Here is a 21084-nt window from a genome sequence, read left to right on the forward strand (position 1 = left end):
AATCAATTAATTGTTGATAACGCGCCTAACAAATAACCTCAATAGTTAAGGTGTGTGACATTTTCAAACCTATGCCATAGATTGTGTGACAGTATAAGCTTTTTGAAAAATATGACGACTTGAAAGTCCGTTAGATACAGGACTGAGTTTTGTTATCTTTTTTTTCTCAACGGAATGAAGGTTGTGATTCACATTATTCAATAAATGTCCGATATTAGAGAAAAGGTCGTGATATTCACGAGTTGAAAGTTTAATATGCCCTTTCCAGATAAATATCTGTAAAGTCACAGTGTGATTTACGAAAGTGTCTAAAAAGGGGTTTATTATAGATTAAAAATAAGAAGAAGGATATTTAAACACTTACGGCAATTCTTGGTTTTCTAGTTTGAAAAAAAGACCAACAACCAGTATTTGAGATCTAATGATACTTTTGACCTCAACCGTTGGATAACGCTGACTATCATCCCTATATTCATACACTAAATACGTATATATTATGTATGTACATATATGTCTGATTGTAAATATGTATGTGGGAGTGGGTGGGAGTGAGGCTTATTCAAAAGCCTAGCATATGACAAAACTAATATTTTTAAAGTAAGGAAAAAATTTCCACATGTTTTTGTGGTTTCTAAGTCTATGCCTATATATATCATTTAGCATTAATTTTCTCATGAGTTATTGCGTGAAATTAATTTTAGAAGCACATTTATACTGATAAGTGTTACTCATCTTTGGTTAATACTTTACTGGCCAAATCGTTTTTAGAAACTGCTATTTTGGAGTTTATATCTATCTATCCTGCAATTAAGCCTATTTGATGAAAGTAGCTTAATTCTTTGACCATCATGAGTATTGATTATAAAAGAAAGACATATATTTATTATTTTTGTAAAATATCTTTACTAAACCATTGCAAACAGCTAGAAAACGATACATTTGCTTATTACACGTGTCTTGAATTAGCATACGTTATACCTATAATCTTAACAAACTTCCGTGGCTGAGAGGAAAGGTTACTGACATATGTAGACCATAAAGTACATAAAAAACATTTAATGATTTGGCAATCTGGTACAAAGTATCAGTGAATTAGAGCTTGGTAACTCAGCTATTGTAATTTAAGAAAATCCTTCTTTACTAAACGACTAAAGATTATTTTAATTTATTATGCATATAGTATTTTTACCACATTGTTACTGAGGGAAGGTAAAGTGGGTATGTTAAGTTAATCCTGATAGTCTAGCTGAAACTGTACCAAAATACAGCTTATCCAATGACGTCGCGAGTTTCAAAAAACGACGTAAGGATGAGGAATATAGATCACTTTGCTGGATAGCCCTGTATGGCCAGGTGGTTAAGAAACACGACTTGTAATCCGAGGATCACGGGTTCAAATAACACCAAGCATGCTCGTCTTTCAGCCGCAGGGGCGTGAAAATGTTACGGTAAATTCCATTATTCGTTGGTAAAAGAGTATCCCAAGATTTAGCAGGGGGTGATGATGAATAGCTGCTTTTCCTTTAGTCTTACACTGCTAAATTAAGGATGGCGAGTGCAGATAGCCATCGTGTAGCTTTGCACGAAATTTGAAACAAACCAATCATTTTGTTATAGCCAATGTAAGGACGAAAATGTTTGATCAGAAGTAATTCGTCACATAGTGTATAATAAGAATCTCCATTGCCAAGCCTTGTTTCTCTACTGCCACATACTTAAATGTGCGACATACAAATTCATTATTTGGACAAAGCTCGCAAGTTCATTGTTGCCTAGAAAAAAGTTGTGGCCACAGAGTAAATAGAGAAACATTTGATTGACATTTCAGTTCACTGAAAACAATACAGCAACCGCTCTTCATATCAAACTTAGATAACCCACTACTCAGTATCCAAGTTAGTGGTGTATTTTAGGTTGTATGGGTGCAGGGGCTAATACTTTTTTGTGAACCTTACATCCCATGTAATTTTTTATAGAATATAATAGGTCCCCATTAAGACTATGGGCCATGTGGCTGAGCCCCTTCTAGCCACTATTTAAATACACCATTGGTCTAATTTGAGGGGATTTCGTATTTAGGCGTCCCTCCCGTCCCACCTAGCATATGTGTCAAGTCTTCTCTACTTAACTCAGAGGTTCAATGTTAATTAGCTACAAACTCGTAAATAATGATGAATAATGTATGGAAGGATAAGTATAACAGAAGTATTTAGTTTATGTTAGTCATTTTGTAAAACAGAAAAACAAAATATTCAGGGGAATAACATGTTGGATATGTTAATGGAAACATGTTATACTGTATAGAGCGAAACTGCCTTGACGTCATTCGTCTACTGACTTTGGAATAGTATAAAATTAGAATTGATATTGTCTTGGTTATTAAATCTTTTATATTTGATCTTTTACATTTTTCATACAGAAGGCTAAACAGTCAGGATCAAATACTCCTGGGCCCAGACATTATCACCCTTAATTTATGGATGCTGATTAATAGCAGCAGACACTTACAGGCCACTTTTAACTGAATGGGATATTGACTGTCACGGTTACAGTTTCCTCACAGCGTCAAGTGAGGAATTTGTTAAGCGATGTAATGTAACTCAAGAATTGGACTTAATCACTAAGTCACCACTGCTTAATTTATCCATTGTAGTGTAATACTCATCATCTGTTATGGCTGGCTGCTTAGAATCAAGCACAAAGCTACACAATGGGCTATCTGTGCAGTGCCCATCACGGGTATTGAAACCCGGTTTTTAGGGAATTAAGTCCGCAAACATACCGCTGTGCCACTGGGATGCAAATCATTATCTATTCTAGGGACATTCTACGTGCTATTTAACAAGATATTAGAAGGATAAACATTCATTATTATTTTAGAATGTGTAAAATGAATAAAGTTTCATGAATAATTTATTGACATATTTTATCAAAAAATGTTCCATAATACAGACAATCAAAGAAATTTGGATATATTCATTTACACTTCTTGAAATATATTAACTCCTGGAGCGGGTTAGCTTGTTGTTCTGTGTGGTTGACATCTCATTAAACAAAAAAATCGCGTCCAAAAGTAACAGTTAAATCCTATTATTTGGTCAGACTAGAATAGCTCAGGAGTTGACTTGATGCGTTTTCTCTCGTCTATCATGTGAAGATCAGAGAATGAACAGTGCAGCTACACATTGTGTTCACATAAGAAGTTCATACTTTACATTTTTGTGAATATTTGAAACAGATGTAGAATAATGCTGCTTTAAGCTTTTCATGGTGAATATTTGAGAAACTTGTCTTTAAAAACCCTATCACATTTAATATGGAATCGTCAATGTGCATAAACCGATTATAACATAAATATCACCTTGTTTAAATGCTGAATGTCTACAAGCTTTATACTCAGTACAAGTCCTAAGTTAAAATAAAAGAAGAAAAAGTTTATTATAGCTGAGCTAGTTAATTTTTACCGAAAGTGCTAAAGGTAGAAAAACTAATTATATGATGAATTCTATTGGAACAAACATTGGATCTAGTTATAAAATATAATTCTGAAAAGTTCTCATTTTGATCTAAACCACATTCACTAAATTATTACTAATTATTTATTTTGTAATACAATAAGGAAGTTGACTATATTCATGAAATCAACAATATAATCACAGAAATCACAATTACTGCCATCAAGTCACCATATTTGTCCATTCGGAGCTCCATGGACTGAACATTACGAAAGAGTAATTAAACTTCCTTGAATGAACAAAATGAAACAACTTTTGGCATGTCTGTATAATTGTAAAAACTTAGAATTATTATATCACGTAATCCAAGTATTCGCACTATTAAAACAACTCATATTTGGAAACGAAATTAACTTAAAATTAAATAAAAACACCTAAATTGTAAGTTAAAGGTCAGTAGAATTTTGTAGTGCGTTTAACTTTTTAGTTCCTTGGAAGAATAAGAAGTGTCTGCTTCACAAGTACTGATAGCCTCGTTGTCAGCTTTAGCTTAAATATTTTTTTGAGGATAGAAGCACATCGCATTCACTTAGTGAATATTGAAAAATGCTCGAGTTGTCCTTGAACCTGGAATTAAAATGTTTTTTTAATTATCTTCTAATTTTCTAACCGTTGTTGATACTTTTGATTTTTTCAAAGAAGCCAATATTAAAATAATCAACAAAGCACATCTGAACTTTCACTAAAAACTTATTTATTCGAATTTGATTTTAACTTTCATACTGTTGTGTAAGTTTACATTGAAATATCTCAAAATTTCGTTATCAATAGTAAAATAGAAATAACATTTATGAAATGTATTCTGTTTAACTCCAAACTCTATATAATTTGTCATATAAGCATGAAAGATAAATACTTTTTTTATTATAAACAGTTCAAAACTAGCAATTAGAAGCACCAAGACATCCAAATAATAAAGTATATACTTACCTACAATTACTGAATTATGTAAAAAAAGCATCTTCAGGATAAGGTTTCAGTGTATCACAGATTACTTTCATATAATCTGAATAACATGTGCCTACAAGCACAACATATTGCATATGTCTTTAAACTGCTAAAAATTTTTGCTACGAAAAGACAATACTTACCCAACGACAGGCAAAAACAGAAATTACAAAAATAATCTACTTTGTTTATACTCGTAAATGTAGAAAGATATAAAATGTCTAAGTACTCCCACCGCTGGAAACCGGGTTTCAATACCCGTGGTGGCAGAGCACAGATAGCTTATTATGTAGCTTTGTGCTCAATTCTAAACAAACATATAAGTTTCTCGATTTTCTTTAATTCAAGGTAACTTTATCAAAGAAATAAACTATTTTTAAGACCTAACATCAACGTAATGTCCAGTGAATTGTGGTAAGAAAAATTGATGTAAGAGTAAGAAATCTACTCCATGCAGTGAAGTGAAATGGTGGTAATGGTTCTTAATTCGGTTTCTCCTATTGCCAGTTTCGTCACTAACTAGCGGAAAATACTTATGCAATTAATGAATTTAGAGCTCTATAAAGCAAAATATGTAAAACTGAATGTTGCGGTAAAAAATATATTTGAATAAAATACTATTTTGTTTGCATTCTGATTTAAATTTCATTTCACAGGTAAATAATAATTATTAAAAAAGGTAACAAGTGATACTAGGTATTAAAATTTACACTTGTAAAAATCATCGTCTCCAGGAACTGTGTACAAGAACGTCACAACGATGATTTATTTCAATTATGTGATATTGATCCATAGCAGCAAAAAGATTTACCAAGGAAACACCGTATGACGTACGAAAATATACAGAAGAAGTCAAAACATTTCTTAGGATATGATCAATTTAATTATATTATGTTAGTAGTTCTGAAACGTTTTCACGTTTTTTGACATTACGATGTTATCTGTTGATAGTTGAGCGAAGTTATTCCCAATACAATATTTATAAACAATTAAAGATAAAACGAACAACTAATATTTATAAATAAAGCAACATTCGTTTAGAAATCCAAGTTATGAATTGTTGTCTCAACCCCTCTTTACCAAGATGTCAAACAAATGTACATCGTCAACATAATTTGTTTGTTTCTCTCGATTGTAACAAATCGTATTCTTATGAGTAAGTCGTATCAATGTTAATGAAATCTGCGACCTAACGTACAAACTGCGGGCAACAATTTTGGTAATCAGACGGTTAAAGGACATTTATAAAGTTATTTCGCAGTTTATGTGTAATTATAACTAACCAGCCAAAATCATGCACTAGACAGCTTTCTTCATTTTATGTACATATGTGTTACTATAGAAGTCACAAAAATGCGAATTTAAAACTCTTAGTAATTCTTAACTACGCTAAGTAACTTGGATATATCTTATACAATTCACATCATATGAGCTCTTTGATTTAGAGCGCAACGAAATACACACCACACTGAATAACCTACATTATGCCTTTTCTCTATTGTACCCTCTTAGAATAAATTAGCCGTGCAACTGAATTTTTTATGCAAATTATTTCAGAATAGGAATTCCATTTCCAGAAATATTTCTTACAAAAAAATGAATAAACTCGAAATCAACTGTGGCTAAAAAATGTGCCCTATATAAAAGCGTTTGTAAAAATGGTTTATTAAAGCATCAGATATTAATAAATAATATCTCGCCAAACAAAATGTATTAATTAAGCAAACTAGAAAGGCATGTGTGTGTGTATGAAGCGGTGGAGCAGTTATGATTCTGCTACTTGAAAGGTTACATTCGTATACTATTAAAATAAGTAGTAATCGATATTTGCTTGTGAAATTTGGAGAATAGCATGTACCTAAATATGGAGAAAACTTTGTTTTATAAATGTTTTACTAATCTGTTTGGAGTGAGCTTATACGTAGAGAAAAAGAGTTTCTCATTATGTTTGTTCACTCAGTTTGACACTTTTCTCAGAGTAAAGAATATGTAGTTTTGCAAATTTTACTACTCAGCATTTCCTTGATATGCCGACTCTTTTATCAGAAAGTTGTTGCTTTAAACAAAAGACCCACATGGCTCTCTGATGTTTAATGACGCCTCAGCAGATTTTTTCTTTCATTAGCATAAAACTGCTTGATGACGTCATGTTATTGTGATGAAACATCATTTTTCTTCTTTTCTCTCTTTGTTTCATTTCTAGCGTACTATTAACTGTTTCACAAATAAAAGTTTATATCTTAAGAATACTTGTTTTTACATCATGAAATGTTAGAAAAAGAGGTAAATATGAAAAAACAGAAAAATAAAATATTTATGAATACGATAAGAATAACATTCTAAAATCAACATTTGAACTGGTTACTTAAGAACATCTATTCTTATAAGATCTTGTAAGTGTGTAAAGAAGACGATTATTAAAACCATTATTTAGGAATGGATAATACTTAGGGATGTATGGATCACTTAGTATAGTAACTTATCGGAAAAAGATCATTACACGGATAGTATAAACGTGTGTATCTGAAATATATAAGAATTTTTTTTTTCAAAATATGCTCAAATAAGTCTGTTAATCGCACGTGCAACATAGGTATCATTATTACATTCTGTTGTGCCTTTGTGTTCAAAACTAAATTGTTAGTGATATCGGCAGTTTAGTTTTTTAGTAAAATAGAAACAGCTCATGCCTTGACACAGCAGAAGGAGGAATATAAATCTTTTACATATATTTATAACATTATGTTAAATTATCGTAAATGTATTTATTTGTGTAGTTTAAAAAAAGACAACGTTCTAACTCTTCAGGTCTATTAAGGCCTTTTCTGGGAACTTATGCCTTGCATGTGAGTGTTTTTCTTATAGCAAAGCCACATTGGGCAATTTGCTGAGCCCCTGATTTTAGCGTTATGAATCCGCAGACTTACCTTTGTACTAGCGGGGGCCTGTATGTGACTTATGCAAACTATTGACAACACAACTTTCATATATACATGATTTCGTTTCGAAATAAATGCGAGACCATTAGTCTTGTTCTTGTCATTAACATAATTTTTAATGCCATTTTAAAGATATTTTAGCTATGACTGATCTTTTTTTTTTTTTTTTACTCGGCGAGGTTCAATGAAAGTTATCGTGAAATCTTACGGATGATGGAGGTCTCATAGCAGCGTAACCATGTTATCCCGTTAGGGAACGTCTATTTTCGCTTGCAGTGATCTGGAACGAAACCGATAATACCTGTTCGGATGAATTTTGTACTGCACATTATAGAAGCTTATCAGACAAAAATCGCTCTAGAAATAGATTGCTTGTTTGTTTTTGGACATTCTTGCAAAGCTACACAAAGGTTATCTAGCTGTACATACTCTTTAGTTTTAAAGAATAGATTGTTTGTTTGTTTGTTTTTGGATTTTCGCGCAAAGTTACGCAAAGGTTATCTAGCTGTGCATACTCTTTAGTTTTAAATACTAGATTGTTTGTTTGTTTTTGGAATTTCGTGCAAAGCTACTCGAGAGCTATCTGCGCTAGCCGTCCCTAATTTAGCAGTGTAAGACTAGAGAGAAGGTAGTTAGTCATCATCATTCACCGCCAACTCTTGGGCTACTCTTTTACCAACGAATAATGGGATTGACCGTCACATTATAACATCCACACGGCTGAAAGGGCGAGCATGTTTGGCGCAACGGGGATTCGAACCTGCGACTCTAAGATTATGAGTGGAGCGCCTTAACCATCTGGCCATGCCGGGCTCTAACACTAGAATGAAGGCAATTTGTCAAGTGTGCTCACTTCAAATTCTTGTGATACTATAAACGATTATAGTGGGATTTGATCATCTGTTTTACAATGCACCCATTGCTTCAAAGTGCGCAGCACGATTTAACAGCTACGAAAGAGTCTGAAATTCACATTGAGGCTCAATAATCACTAGGGCCACGCCCAGCCCAGAACTAGTTAGAAAGAAATAAGTCAGTAATTATTCTTATGTACAGTGCCATTTTGAATTTTAAGAATATCATCATGTTTCCTTCATTAGAAAGCTCCACTACTGAATAAAAATGATTTTATACAGCAGTACCCAGACAATTTGAAAGTAGTTTAGCTTACATATGCAAAGCTGGATTAAAATCAAGTACAATTATTATTTGTAATTTTCAGTAATCAGTACTTCTAAAATTGAACAAATTCAAGTGATCGATACAGCATGATATCACATAAAACAATTCTTGAATGATAACGCAGAAATAATTTACAATGAAATTGATATTAGCTAAATATTGGTTACCGGAAACATTTTCTCTATTTGTTTGATTATAAACTAAACAAAAAAAACAAAAAAACAAACTGCGAACAAACCGTACATAATGTCTGAGTAACAGTTTGTTTTGATCCCACCCACTGACTTCGTATTTTAGTTATTTATGGTTTTGTATTTTTTTAAATTAATAAACAGTAAACAGGAACCTTTCACAGCATAGTTGGCATACCATTTTTTATTTATATATAGTAAGAGCAGTTTTTTTTTGTGTACTCTTCCACTTGGTGACGGTTATGAGAAGTAGCTTGCAGCTGTGTAGTGGGATATCTGCATTTAGGATCAATGCAAAATTTGTTTCTCTTTCCTAGCTGCGTTACGCTTCATATTAATTCAGCGATAGTCTATAATGTACCTGAATGGCGACGTGTTTCCAGGAACCTGGAATACTACTACTTTTACGATCAATTCGTCTAATAGCGGGTACCTATTCGGCTGCCTTGGAAAGGGGTGGGGGCAGCAGGGAAAGAATTGGTCAGGTGTGGTCATTCTCAGTGGAACGCTGTGAAGAGTTAATGTAGAAATGTTCATATGCACATCTACGCAATTATTAGTCATCACGAAGATTGTTATAGTCAAATATTATTGGAGTTTCTGTTTGTGTTTGATGCACTGCATCTAAATATGTATTATATTATTTTAGTCTACCCGTACTTGCAGAAAGGCTAGATGGTTGAATATTTTGTATATTTCTAAGCAACACTGAGTTCATAATACATTTGTTCAACTAAATACGATAATCGAGAAGAAATTTCTTAAAAACTTTTCAGTTTCTTAAGATAAATATTTCTAAACTACTTAGAATTTTAACTCTCTAAACTTTTGATGTGAATTTAAGAATATTTTGATAATAACAGAGCTAGAAGTTATTGTATAAACAGCACCACGTAGTGACTACAATAAACTATAGACTGGTTATCACTATTACTATAACTAAACAAAATCTGTTAAAAACCAGACATTTATTTCAAGTATCATCAAATACCAAAAGCTCTTTTCTTCAATTTTTTTAGAACAATGCTGAATGATGACACATTTTGGTATATTTGTCCATAATATTATTGTGTTTTTTAATGTTTGAACTGAATAAGTGTAAACATTTTGAGAATCAGTAACATTTTGATACAGTGGAAAACTGTTTTAACAAAACAGTATTTGTTAAATATTTATTTCAACTGCGGAATAGTAATTTACGGTTTTTAGCCAAAAGTATGAAAAAAATTTAAGTTATCCTATAAATTATTTATGTATCATGTTTATAGAAGTATCGTGGTATACTAGTTTACTTCATTTGCTACTGAAGATATTGCTCTTAATTTATATATACTTATTACGCATCTCTCAAAATTTACATTTTGATATATACTTAAATAAAACATTACTTAATTATTTCATATTATTGTTGTATAAGTTCATATTTAAAACAACCTGTACGATTTTGAGTTATAATTTAATGGAGTTTGACCATTATGGAATGTAATTTTGCTATAATAAAAAATAAATAAATAATACCTAACGCAACAGTGTTAGAAGAATTAAAACCTTTCATCTGTGAGAATAATGAAAAATGTTTTAAACTTAAAGCCAATAGACATTGAAAAATGTCTTTTAAACTGCATTTATAACGTGTATAATGCATGAATAAGTATATTAAATAATTAATTTCTTACTCCATTTCTGAACAAAATGCAAGATAAAACTAATAATAGTTCTCTTACTCAATGTAGAATACCCAATACTCACAACTCACGAACTGTAAAACATCATTTGACAAGAAACACCTCTTCTTTTTCTCTTCAAATAAAAAAACTAGAAAAAATCTGAGACCTAAAAAGAAATAAGGAAAAAAAATCTAAAAATTGATCACTTATAAATTTATAATAATTAAATTCGAAACAAGGGCCGGCAGGGCCAGGTGGTTAGGGTGCTTAACTTATAATCTGAGAGTCGTGGGTTCGAATCCTCGTCATACCATACATGCTCGTTTCTTCAGCTGTAGAGGTGTTATACTGTGACGATAAATTCCACTATTCATTAGTAAAAGAGTAGCCCATGAGTTGAAGGTGGATGGTGACGACTAACTGCATTCCTTCTAATTTTACACTGCTAAATGAGGGACGCTAGAGCAGATACTCCTCGTGTAGTTTTGCGCGAAATTCAAAATAAACAAACAATTGAAAACTTAGCGTTCAAGCCTTCAAATATACTGTTCAGTACCGGCGGGGGCGAGGGAACTAACATCCATAGAAAAATAAACTTGAAAATGACACTGTTACCAGTTAAAAGAATGTTAAGCCCTTGAGTTTAAAATCGTTTTGATAAAGTAAAATTTTATTACATGTAACAAAACCCCAAAATTAAATATAGTTGCTTGACAATTATGGCTACAGAATCTTAAAAATTGAGAACTGTATAACTGTTTTTAAAAAACTGCAGGAAAAAAAAGAGATTTCGACTAATATGAACCCTGTAAAAACCAACAGTATCGACAAATGAAGATTATTCAAACGTCGACGCTGTCTTTTTTTTTTCTTATAAGAAAAACAAATGTTGTTGTATAAGGGAAGCACACATACTATTTACTAAACATATTATATGTCATGAAGCCTATGGATAAATATTTCTGTTCCACTTCATTTAATGTGAAAAGAGCGCCTAAAAACTTTGAGTTATTCTTTTAATATTTTATGAGACTAGGATACTATTTTCGAAATATTTTAAAATAAAAATGTTAGTGTGCAATTTCACACTGTTTAAATTATGAATGACTATGAAACAAATCAGACCTGAGACCTGAACATAGTCTTTAATTATCAAAAGTTTATTTTTCTTAGTTGTATTATATTGACACCAAAAGTCTATATAATAAGACAGCGCAAGGTAAGAAGCGAGTCAGGGGGAATTCAGATTTTCTACATATATTATTAGTATTTGTTTCTTTGTTTTTTGACTTTCGCCCAAAGCTACACGAGGGCTATCAGCGCTAACCGTCCCTAATTTAGCAGTGTAAGACTAGAGGAAAGGCAGCTAATCATCACCACTCACAGAACTTTTGGGCTTTTCTTTTACCAACAAATAGTAGGATTGACCGCACATTATAACGCTCCTATGGCTGTTTGGTGGGACGGGAATCCGAACCTCCCATTCTTGGATTACGAGTGGAGTGCCTCAGCCACCTAACTATGCCAGGCCGTCCTAGTAGAAATACTACGTCCGAAGTTAATTCTCCGATTCGTCATGTTCGATATCGATAAACGTTCCTGGTCATATATCTGTAGTTTTCCAATAAAAAGCGTTAATCACAATTATAGCATTTGAGGCTTAGACGACCAATATTTTGTATAGCTCTCTCTCGACGTTTCAATTTATAAACTTTAAGCAAAGTTCTAGAAAGTTCAGTTAGCTCAACAATATTCAATGATACGTTAGTGCTTTCGAAGAACATATACTATTGGCTTTTACACTGAAAAATCTTTTACAAATTTAGGCGAAAGGTGGAGCTTGCGCAATAATCATTTAACAATATAGTTAGATGCATTAAAATGAACAAAAACGTAGATATTAAAATAAATGTTAGCAGTAAAACCATTACACCACTCAATAAAAACCTGAAACCTGTAAATACATTGAATTTAAGCATTATAGTATACTTACACAGAAAAACAGTGTCATGCTGATTTAAGTATAATTCGGTTAAACAAATTAGCCATTCGTAAATGAGAATGTCGTTATGAAACAATGAATACATTGAGGAACCATCTAAATTTATGATTAATAAAACTATTTGTTAACAACACAGACAAATAAATGTAAGTATAATGATTTTAACCTCCGTAATTACCAAAAATCTTTTAATCATTTTATAGTTTTCCAATTCTTATACAAAATTTACAACTACTGATCATATTTAGCACCTAAGCCAGTCATCATCTAAGAGAACGTACTCGTTCGTATTACGAATAGTGTTTTACTTTAAAATACTACTTTAAGCGTATTTGTTTGACGAAAAAGCATAGCATACTACTATTTTGTTTAAAAAATTGATAATAACCTTCTTTAATCCATCATTTTTTATTTCAAACTGAATTTCTATCTGCTGACTTACATTAGTTTTCTTGTTGCGACTCGGACCATAACGAAACATCCTCTGAAAAGTGTTTAGACATGAAATCTTTAGTATGCTTTTTCTCGGGAGTTTTTTTTTTTTTCATTGATTACAATATAAGACAAAATTTAGTTGGTGTATAAATGAGTTAAATAACGTTAGAATAAAAGTCGAAGTTTAAGTGTGTTAATAGCATACACCTTCGGAAAACTCAGGTTTTGTTGTTTTTTTCAATGAAGAACTCATATCTATTTTGACAAGTACTTTTGTAAAATATTTTATGTTTTGCTAAGTTGAAACAATGAAATTTACATATTTTGAATTATAAGTTTAATTTTATTAAAAAGAAAAGTTACTAATTAACGAGGTGTTTACCACGACCAACTTTTAGAGCTTTACTTGACTGTACGTTCCGTTGAATTACCTAGAGAAATTCAAATACAGAATGGTTCTACGCCTGATTTACAATAAAACCTCAGCCACATTAGCTGTGTATGTATGCTTACCTTCCATTACAAGTTCCACACTCTTTGTTAGGTTGCTGACGAATAATATACGTTGCTGTTTATTTTAATAAATATTTGGAGAAGCCGCTGATTAAACTTGTTGGTTGTTTCATAGATACAAATTCATTAAACTATATGGTAATGTCCAAGTCAAGTTCATTAAAACTAACTAGGGTGTTTCTTATTAATAGAAAACTAATTTAGTTTATGCTTTGTAAATATTTAGAAATTTTTATTTATTCCTCTGGTTGATGTTCTTCAATGTTAGGCATTATATAATCTTTTGCTTTGTTAGTTTATAAATCGAATTAAATTATTTGTTAACGTCGCAGATACATAACTGATAATTCAATGAAATGTAGTTAATACAGGTTTTGTCTTTAACAATAATACGTTCTGTTTTGTTTTTATTATAGCGACATATAATTTTTAACTATAATAATTTGTCATATATCAACAGTACTACAAACTGCCTTCAATATAATATCATGGAGTAGATTTCTTGCTCGTTTTATTCATACGTAGAATATCTTACTTAGTTGTGTTTAAATGTTAACCTTCATATTACTGTATTTTTTCACTGCTGAAGGTGTTATATATATATATATAAAACACGTAGGAACCCAAACAGTAATTAGTAGGATTAATTGCAACATTTATGGTAGTTAGCTACATATTTGTGTGACTCGTGTTGTTTGAAACCTGTAATTAAATAATTTATCGAATAGATAAGTTGCGCAATTCTGTATACAAAGATGATGAGGTAACTGGACACCATCGATAAATCTAGAACTAATCACAAAGCATGAAAGATATCGCCGTCTGAATCCATTTGTGATTAGATTTCGAAAGCTTCATTTTGCTTGTTATGTCTTTTTTCTGTACATCGTGCCTTTCTACCTTTGAATGCTTTACCTTCTACTAGAGATCTTGTTGAACTTTAACGTTTTTTGGTATGCATATATATAAAACTAAATTAATCCAATTCAGTGTTATTGAAATATTTGGCATGATAGTTAAACACTTAAGTTAACGAGTAAATCCTGAGCTAATTAATTATCTACGACAAACGCTATAAAAACAATACAAAAGTAAACTGAGATTATTCAGAAGCAAATGGAAAAGTAATAACAAGTTGCTTAATTTTTATCTGCCTATAAATTAGGTGACACTTTGAAAAATACAAAACAAATATTGATAAGGTATGTTACTTTTTGTATTTCTGAAAATACTTAAATATATAACATATAAATTTATTTTCATGTAGTGCATTCGAACTACAAAAGTTTCTCCGACGCGAATAAACATGAAAAGTCGATTTAACTATGTTTGATTCTTCTTCTTTAGTTGCCATGGGCAACAAAACTTCCACTGAAAGAAGTAAAAACGTATCAAGCAGTTTTTGCAATCTACCAGAAATATATGTAGTTTTAAACTGCTGTAGTTTCTTATGCTGACAATGTCTTCTCTTTTAAACCTCTTTCTTTTCTTCACTAATTTCTTCTTTTCATCATTATTTTTTCTATTAATTTTGTCTTCACTAAAATTCTTAGACTTTATTTCTATATTGTGTTTTCTAAATTATTCAGGTGAACTTCTTTTATCTCAAACGCTGTCTTTGTTTATCTTCTTCTTCAAGTTGTTTCCTTCTTCTGGTAACATTCTCAGTTCAAGTCTTATCTTTTTTCATGGTTTTTATTCTTTTTACTTTTATTTCTTTCTTTCATAATCAACAAGTTAAAGCTTTTTTATTGACTCAAACTTCATCACAGTGCTTTTACTATTCAGAGTATACTTTCTGGTTCACTAATCTTCCATTTAAGTTTTCTAAATTTTCTTAGATTCTTCATTAAAATACTCATATTTTTTCACACACTAAATCCACTTCTCCATCATTCTTTTACTCAGTTTTTAATATTTTGTTCTACCTTAAAGTTCTTTTTCCATTTTTTGACTAAATTGTGTTTGTTCTCTTATTTACCCTCGGTGGCAGAGCGGCATGTCTTCAGACATACAATGTTAGAAACCGGGTTTCAATATACGTTGTGAGTAGAGTAAAGATAATCCATTGTATACTTTGTATTTAATTAGAAAAATATTCTTCTTCTTTCAGAAAGTTTGTTTTGGTTTTGGCTTCTTTTTACTTTTCTTAATTTATCTTTTATTTTTTCGGTATTTATTTTATTTCTTTATTAGTTTACTTGCTCTTATTTATATTATATTGTTTGTATTCTATCATCAAATTTATCTTATTCGCATTTTCCTTCGTATTAAGGCCCGGCATGGCCAAGTGTGTTAAGGCGTTCGACTCTGTAATCCGAGGGTCGCGGGTTCGAATCCTCGATAAACCAAACATGCTCGCCTTTTCAATCATGGAGGAGCATTACAATGTTAGGTCAATCCCACTATTCGTTGGTAAAAGAATAGCCCACGAGTTGGCGGTGGGTGGTGATGACTAGCTGCCTTCCCTCTAGTCTTACACTGCTAAATTAGGGACGGCTAGCGCAGATAGCCCTCGAGTAGCTTTGCTCGAAATTCAAAACAAACAAACCTTCATATTATTTTTTCGCTAGATTCAATTCCGAATTACTTTCTGTCACTATTTTATCCATTTTCATTTGTTATTTCTCTGTACTCTGCTGATTATTTAGCAACTTATCTATATTACGCTACTCCCTTATTTCAAGACAATTTTTGTTTCCTTCAGTGTTTCGTTGCAATCAAATCTCTGTTTCTAATTACAGTGTTTTAAGTTGCCTATCTCTCGCTCTGTCTTACTTAACATTATTTCAGATTATTTCTGTAGTAGTTCTCATATTTAGATGCTGTTTTTCTTTTAATTATATTATTTTAATATCCTTCTGCTTTTCACTTCAGTGTTTTTAATCTTCCTTAACTTCCAAAATTGATTCTCGTTAAGACTCGTTTCCATTCGTATATACATATATTGTTTGGGCTGATTTCTAAGGTGTTACTCATTAAGTACAAGCTTTGCAAGTAAAATATTGATAACTTTTGTTGGTATTGGTTTACTCCATAAGTTTTAAATATTTTGTACTACAACCACCATAGCACTGTGTAAGTTCAATTAAGAAAAGTGATACAACAATACATTTTGTCAAAAGACACATCATTGACAAAAGATCAATGATAGGGAAAGCAAAGGCTAATAATAACAATGAAGACGGTTGACAAGACACAAAATATTTTTATTTACAAAAGCTTCGAATCTATTGGAATACATTTGTTTCATCTTCAGCAAAATCTGAAAATAAAGATTAAGTAATATATTATGAAAGTAGTACAAATTATAAGTTCTATGAGAGATTAAGTTAAATTTATTCTAAACAAAGTGCTGAGTATTAGGTGAAGCTATTTACAATAATTTTATGGCCTAAGGATGTTTGTAAGTTGTCAAGAGTCGGACGATATTTTGCACTGAATAAGCTGGGTGGCTAGGTTTATGTATCGAACGGTCAGTTTTATTGGATACTCCTAAATATTTTATTTTATATTTACCAATGTACGTGACCTTTCAGTCACTAAATGTATTCGATATCTATATTGAAAAAGTGTTTAATGCGGAAGAGAGGTCTATATACTAGTGTGAGCTGAATTTGTGGGTAGAAGTTTTTTTTCAATGAAGGATATTTTTGTAAAACTTGTGAGACCATAAAAGGAATGCAGATAATAAAAGTGATTTGGGGACGGCATGCAAATTAGTAGGTGGCTAAAATTTGTTTTTTAAAAATTGGCAAATGATGTTTGTTAGAAAACCAGTCATTAATGTTAGATGGTCTTTGTTTAACAGATGTTTGTGCAGGAGTGTAGTATCTGCGTATAAAGTATAGTTATTCGAGAAAATATCAAAAGTTCTGTTAAATAGCAATATGACTACTTTTCGATTGAATAGTTTTTTAAAGATAAACAGAGGTATAAAATGGTTTATTTCTTTGATAGTCTTGATGTCTATCAAAGCTAAAGATCCATATTCTTCCAGTTCAGATATGTTAGAAACTTAGAAACATGATTAAATTGTCTATTCTGTTTTGTATATTTGTTAACTTTTACTCCAAGTTAGTTGAGGGATATCCGTAAAAGCCATCACTAATTTAAAAGTGATAGACTGGAGAGAAGGAAACTAGCCAACAACACCCTCCGCCTACTTTTTATCAATGAAATATAGGATTAACTGTCCATTATAACGCCTGACAGCTAAAAGGACAAACATATTCGGTGAAAGGACTAGATTGCCGAAAAATCAAAAGTGTCATCTGCATATCGTTTGTACAAAATAAGTTCGAATTCAGGTGGGCAGTTTTCTAGTTAGTTGCTTTATTGATAGAATGAAAAGTGTTAGCTAACGTTGGTGACAGTGGGGGTACTATGGTTATTCCATCTGTGTGGTCATAAATTACGTTATTAAACAAGTAATTGCTTAAATTCAAGAGGAAGTTTAGCACAGGGATATACAATATCAAAACTGACTATAATAAATTGGCAGAGGGAATTTTATGGATTTTAGAAGGGTGAAAGAATCAATGACAATAGATTATTTGAAGGTTTAAGAATTGGAGAAAAGAACTTTAGAGAGGTTGTAATTCTGGAAGACTATAGTTAAGAGTATAGGACGAAGACTGTATTCAGTTTTGTGCAATTTGGCAAGATATAAAGCCTATTGGATTTGGACAACTTGACGGGTAGTCGTTTCAGATATAATATGTTGGTCTTTAAGGGTCCTAAGAAAAGGTAGCATCTTATATTTTCTCTCTTAAAACTTAGATAGTGTAACTCAATGTATAGTGTGTTTTATAATTTACAAGGGTGGCGTGAGTTGCTAGTTCATTTTATCAATTTAGACGACTTTTTCAATAATGAAAATGTCATTACTTTTGTCGGATTTAATAATAATATTTCTGTTCTTGAATAGTTATAATAGAAAGGGGTTCAGTATCATTTAATGGAATGGTAGGATGATAAAATTATATCTATATAAGGAAGAGAAAACAATATTTCTTACAAAATTATGCACTGTATTAATGTTCAGGTTAGTGAACAACTGAAAACCTTTTCACAGTTATAAACATAATTAGCATAGTTGAGTTTGAAGGTTGGAATGATGAAAAATCTCACGTGTTAAAGTTTTATATTTTGGACTTCTTGTATGGTTATTATTTTATTATTCTTACCAATTAAACCCAGCAGTTGGGGAAAAATCAATGTAAGAAGCTAAATTTTGGAAATACTAGTGTTTATGATCTATGTCAGCCAGATGTTGTTAGTAGTAATTGTGGTGTTTCAGCATTAGTTCTACACCTAGAATTCAGCGGGTGGCAGGCAGTGTATGCAGCTGAGTTTTTGTGATTTCTAGGAAAGTTGGTGTTAGTTTATGTTTTCTGTAGAAAACTGGGTATAGAGGACGGCTTTCTTGGCCCTTAAATCAACCATTATAAAAAATCTTAAAAGTTGTAGTATTTTAGCCCCATACTGCTTGGTAATAACATTAGCAATAAATTCATGATGAGGAAAACAAAGTCTAATAAGAAAACTGAAGACAGTTAACAAGACACACAGCATTTTTATTTACAGAAGTTTCCAACATTTCGGAATACACTAATTTCATTTTAGTCGAAACCTGGAAATCATATTCTTATCACATTTACTAACTAATTGTTCAGTGACTTTAATAACTAATTTATTTAAAATATTCAATAAAGTGGTGATCGGGAGAAAATATAGATTATTGTACCGAAGTAGCACAAACTATAAGCTACACGAGCATCAAGTTGTACCTATTCTTAAGAAATCATTTAGGTCTAATGAAGTTTGTAAATCGTTAAGTGACGGATGGTCTTTTTCTATGGGTAAACTTTCTACATTCGGTCTGAAGATCTTCCAGTAATAGAAAAATCTTTGCGTGAAATATTGTGATCTGTTGTCTCAACATTTAGGTTAAAAGTCGGTCCTATTGGAACTCCTAAATGTTTAGAGACTACTTGTAGATTGGCGTTTTATTTTATCAATTTACACGACTTTAGAGTCACTACACTACAAAACATCATATATAAAAAAACACTAACTCAAAAAAGAGTTTCGAAATTAAATCCATTCTCATTAGTAGTTGAATGCGCTTGGACCGATTTCAGATATCATCACTTTGTAACAGTAAAACATAGAAGCAATTTTACAGGATTTTTTATTTCTCCTCTGTTCCTTTCCTCTAGCACATTTAAATGTATTATCCTACAATACGCTATTTTTACTACAGCACATTAGAAATACGTCAAATGTCACATAAAGAACCGAAGCATTTGGAGCATGCGTAATAGGCAATCCAATAATCGATAGTCGTGTCACACGGTACAAAATAAAACGGATACAACACAATAAATATAATTTTTTAATGCGAAGAATGTGATATACTTAAGGCTTTTATATATATTATTTAGTATAATGTTGTTTTAATTTCGGAACGTAAGTGGATATTAAAATAAATTAAAGTGAACAGCTTATATATTAAATAACATTTTAGCAACATGTTTAAGAACGATTAAATGTAAAGCATTCAGAATCTTGTATTCAGAATAGAAGAACAACTATAATCTTATTCGCTTATTTGTATTTTTTGGGGGGAAGCAAAACTATTTTCATCTGTTATTTCAAATAAATAACTTATAAGTATAGCTTCAACTTTTGTTTTCCACTTAAATCTTTTCTTTTAGATTACTTCTAAGGTAACTCATTTCAAACTTCACTATACAGATTCTTGAGTCATCTGTTAAAACTAATCAGGACAAAAAGAAGGTACATTCTATCATCATAATATAAATATATATTAAGGTATAGTTCAGTAAAGGCAAGGTAAAGTAAGGTAAAAATCAAGGGTAAAATGTCATTCCTGTTTTACATAAAAAGCAATAGTAAAAACTGGAAATTAGTAGTTCAAAGAAGTTTTTGAAGAAAATATATTCTTTAGAAAAAGAATGGGAAATCATTACATAGCAATAAAATATAATCGTACCTTTTTCTTTAATGCCATGCCTCAGGTAGAATTGACTGGTACATTCAGTGATTTGTATAACACAAACGTTCTTACCTTAAATGTCCAATGATATGCCACACATTCCTCATTATTTTTACAAGTTTCGATGATGCCCAGTGGTCAAACCATGGAATGAATGTTAGGGTTCAGCCATCTTGGGATAGAAGCTAGTCGGTTGCTCGAAAGGTTGACGTCACAGGTATGCGGAGGTGAGAGCCACTGCACCAATCCGGAACTCCAATCGGAATGCATTATTTGTAGGAGTGGGTCTCAGTTGCCAGCAGAGACACCGTAACTATGGCAACAAGAAAACACATTAGACTTGGCGCAGTAAGGATGTCCGATCAGCACACAAGGATAGTATAGTGAAGGGAAAAAATGAAATCAGACAAGGCTTTTTAAAAACCCAACTAATACAAAACGTGTATAAATATCTGAATTTATTGTAGAATAAAACATAAATTTATAGCATTGGAATTTTTAATATACAGTTTATTGGGTTCAGATTTCAATTTTTTAACTTTATTCATTAGACTAATTGTTTGTTTTTTGAAGTTTGTGCAAAGCTACAAGAGGGCTATCTGCGCTAGCCGTCCCTAATTTAGCATTGTAAAACTAGAGGGAAGGCAGCTAGTCATCATCACCCACCG

General features: G+C 31.6%; 1 protein-coding gene across 7 annotated transcripts in view; it reads right to left on the reverse strand.

Moving 5' to 3' along the window:
- Nucleotides 1–20645, reverse strand: part of LOC143258477 (sodium channel protein para-like) — a 207065-nt gene extending 186420 nt beyond the window's left edge. For 6 of the 7 annotated variants that reach the window (XM_076517512.1, XM_076517510.1, XM_076517514.1 and 3 more), the window contains exon 1: nt 20489–20645. The gene's annotated coding sequence lies outside the window, so the exon portion shown is untranslated. Of the gene's footprint in view, nt 1–10524; nt 10609–20488 lie in introns of all 7 variants that reach the window. The other variant, XM_076517509.1, reaches the window with a different exon arrangement.
- Between the last annotated feature and the right edge of the window lie 439 nt (nt 20646–21084).

This window comes from Tachypleus tridentatus, chromosome 8 (genome assembly GCF_004210375.1).
Source record: "Tachypleus tridentatus isolate NWPU-2018 chromosome 8, ASM421037v1, whole genome shotgun sequence".
Taxonomy (NCBI): domain Eukaryota; kingdom Metazoa; phylum Arthropoda; class Merostomata; order Xiphosura; family Limulidae; genus Tachypleus; species Tachypleus tridentatus.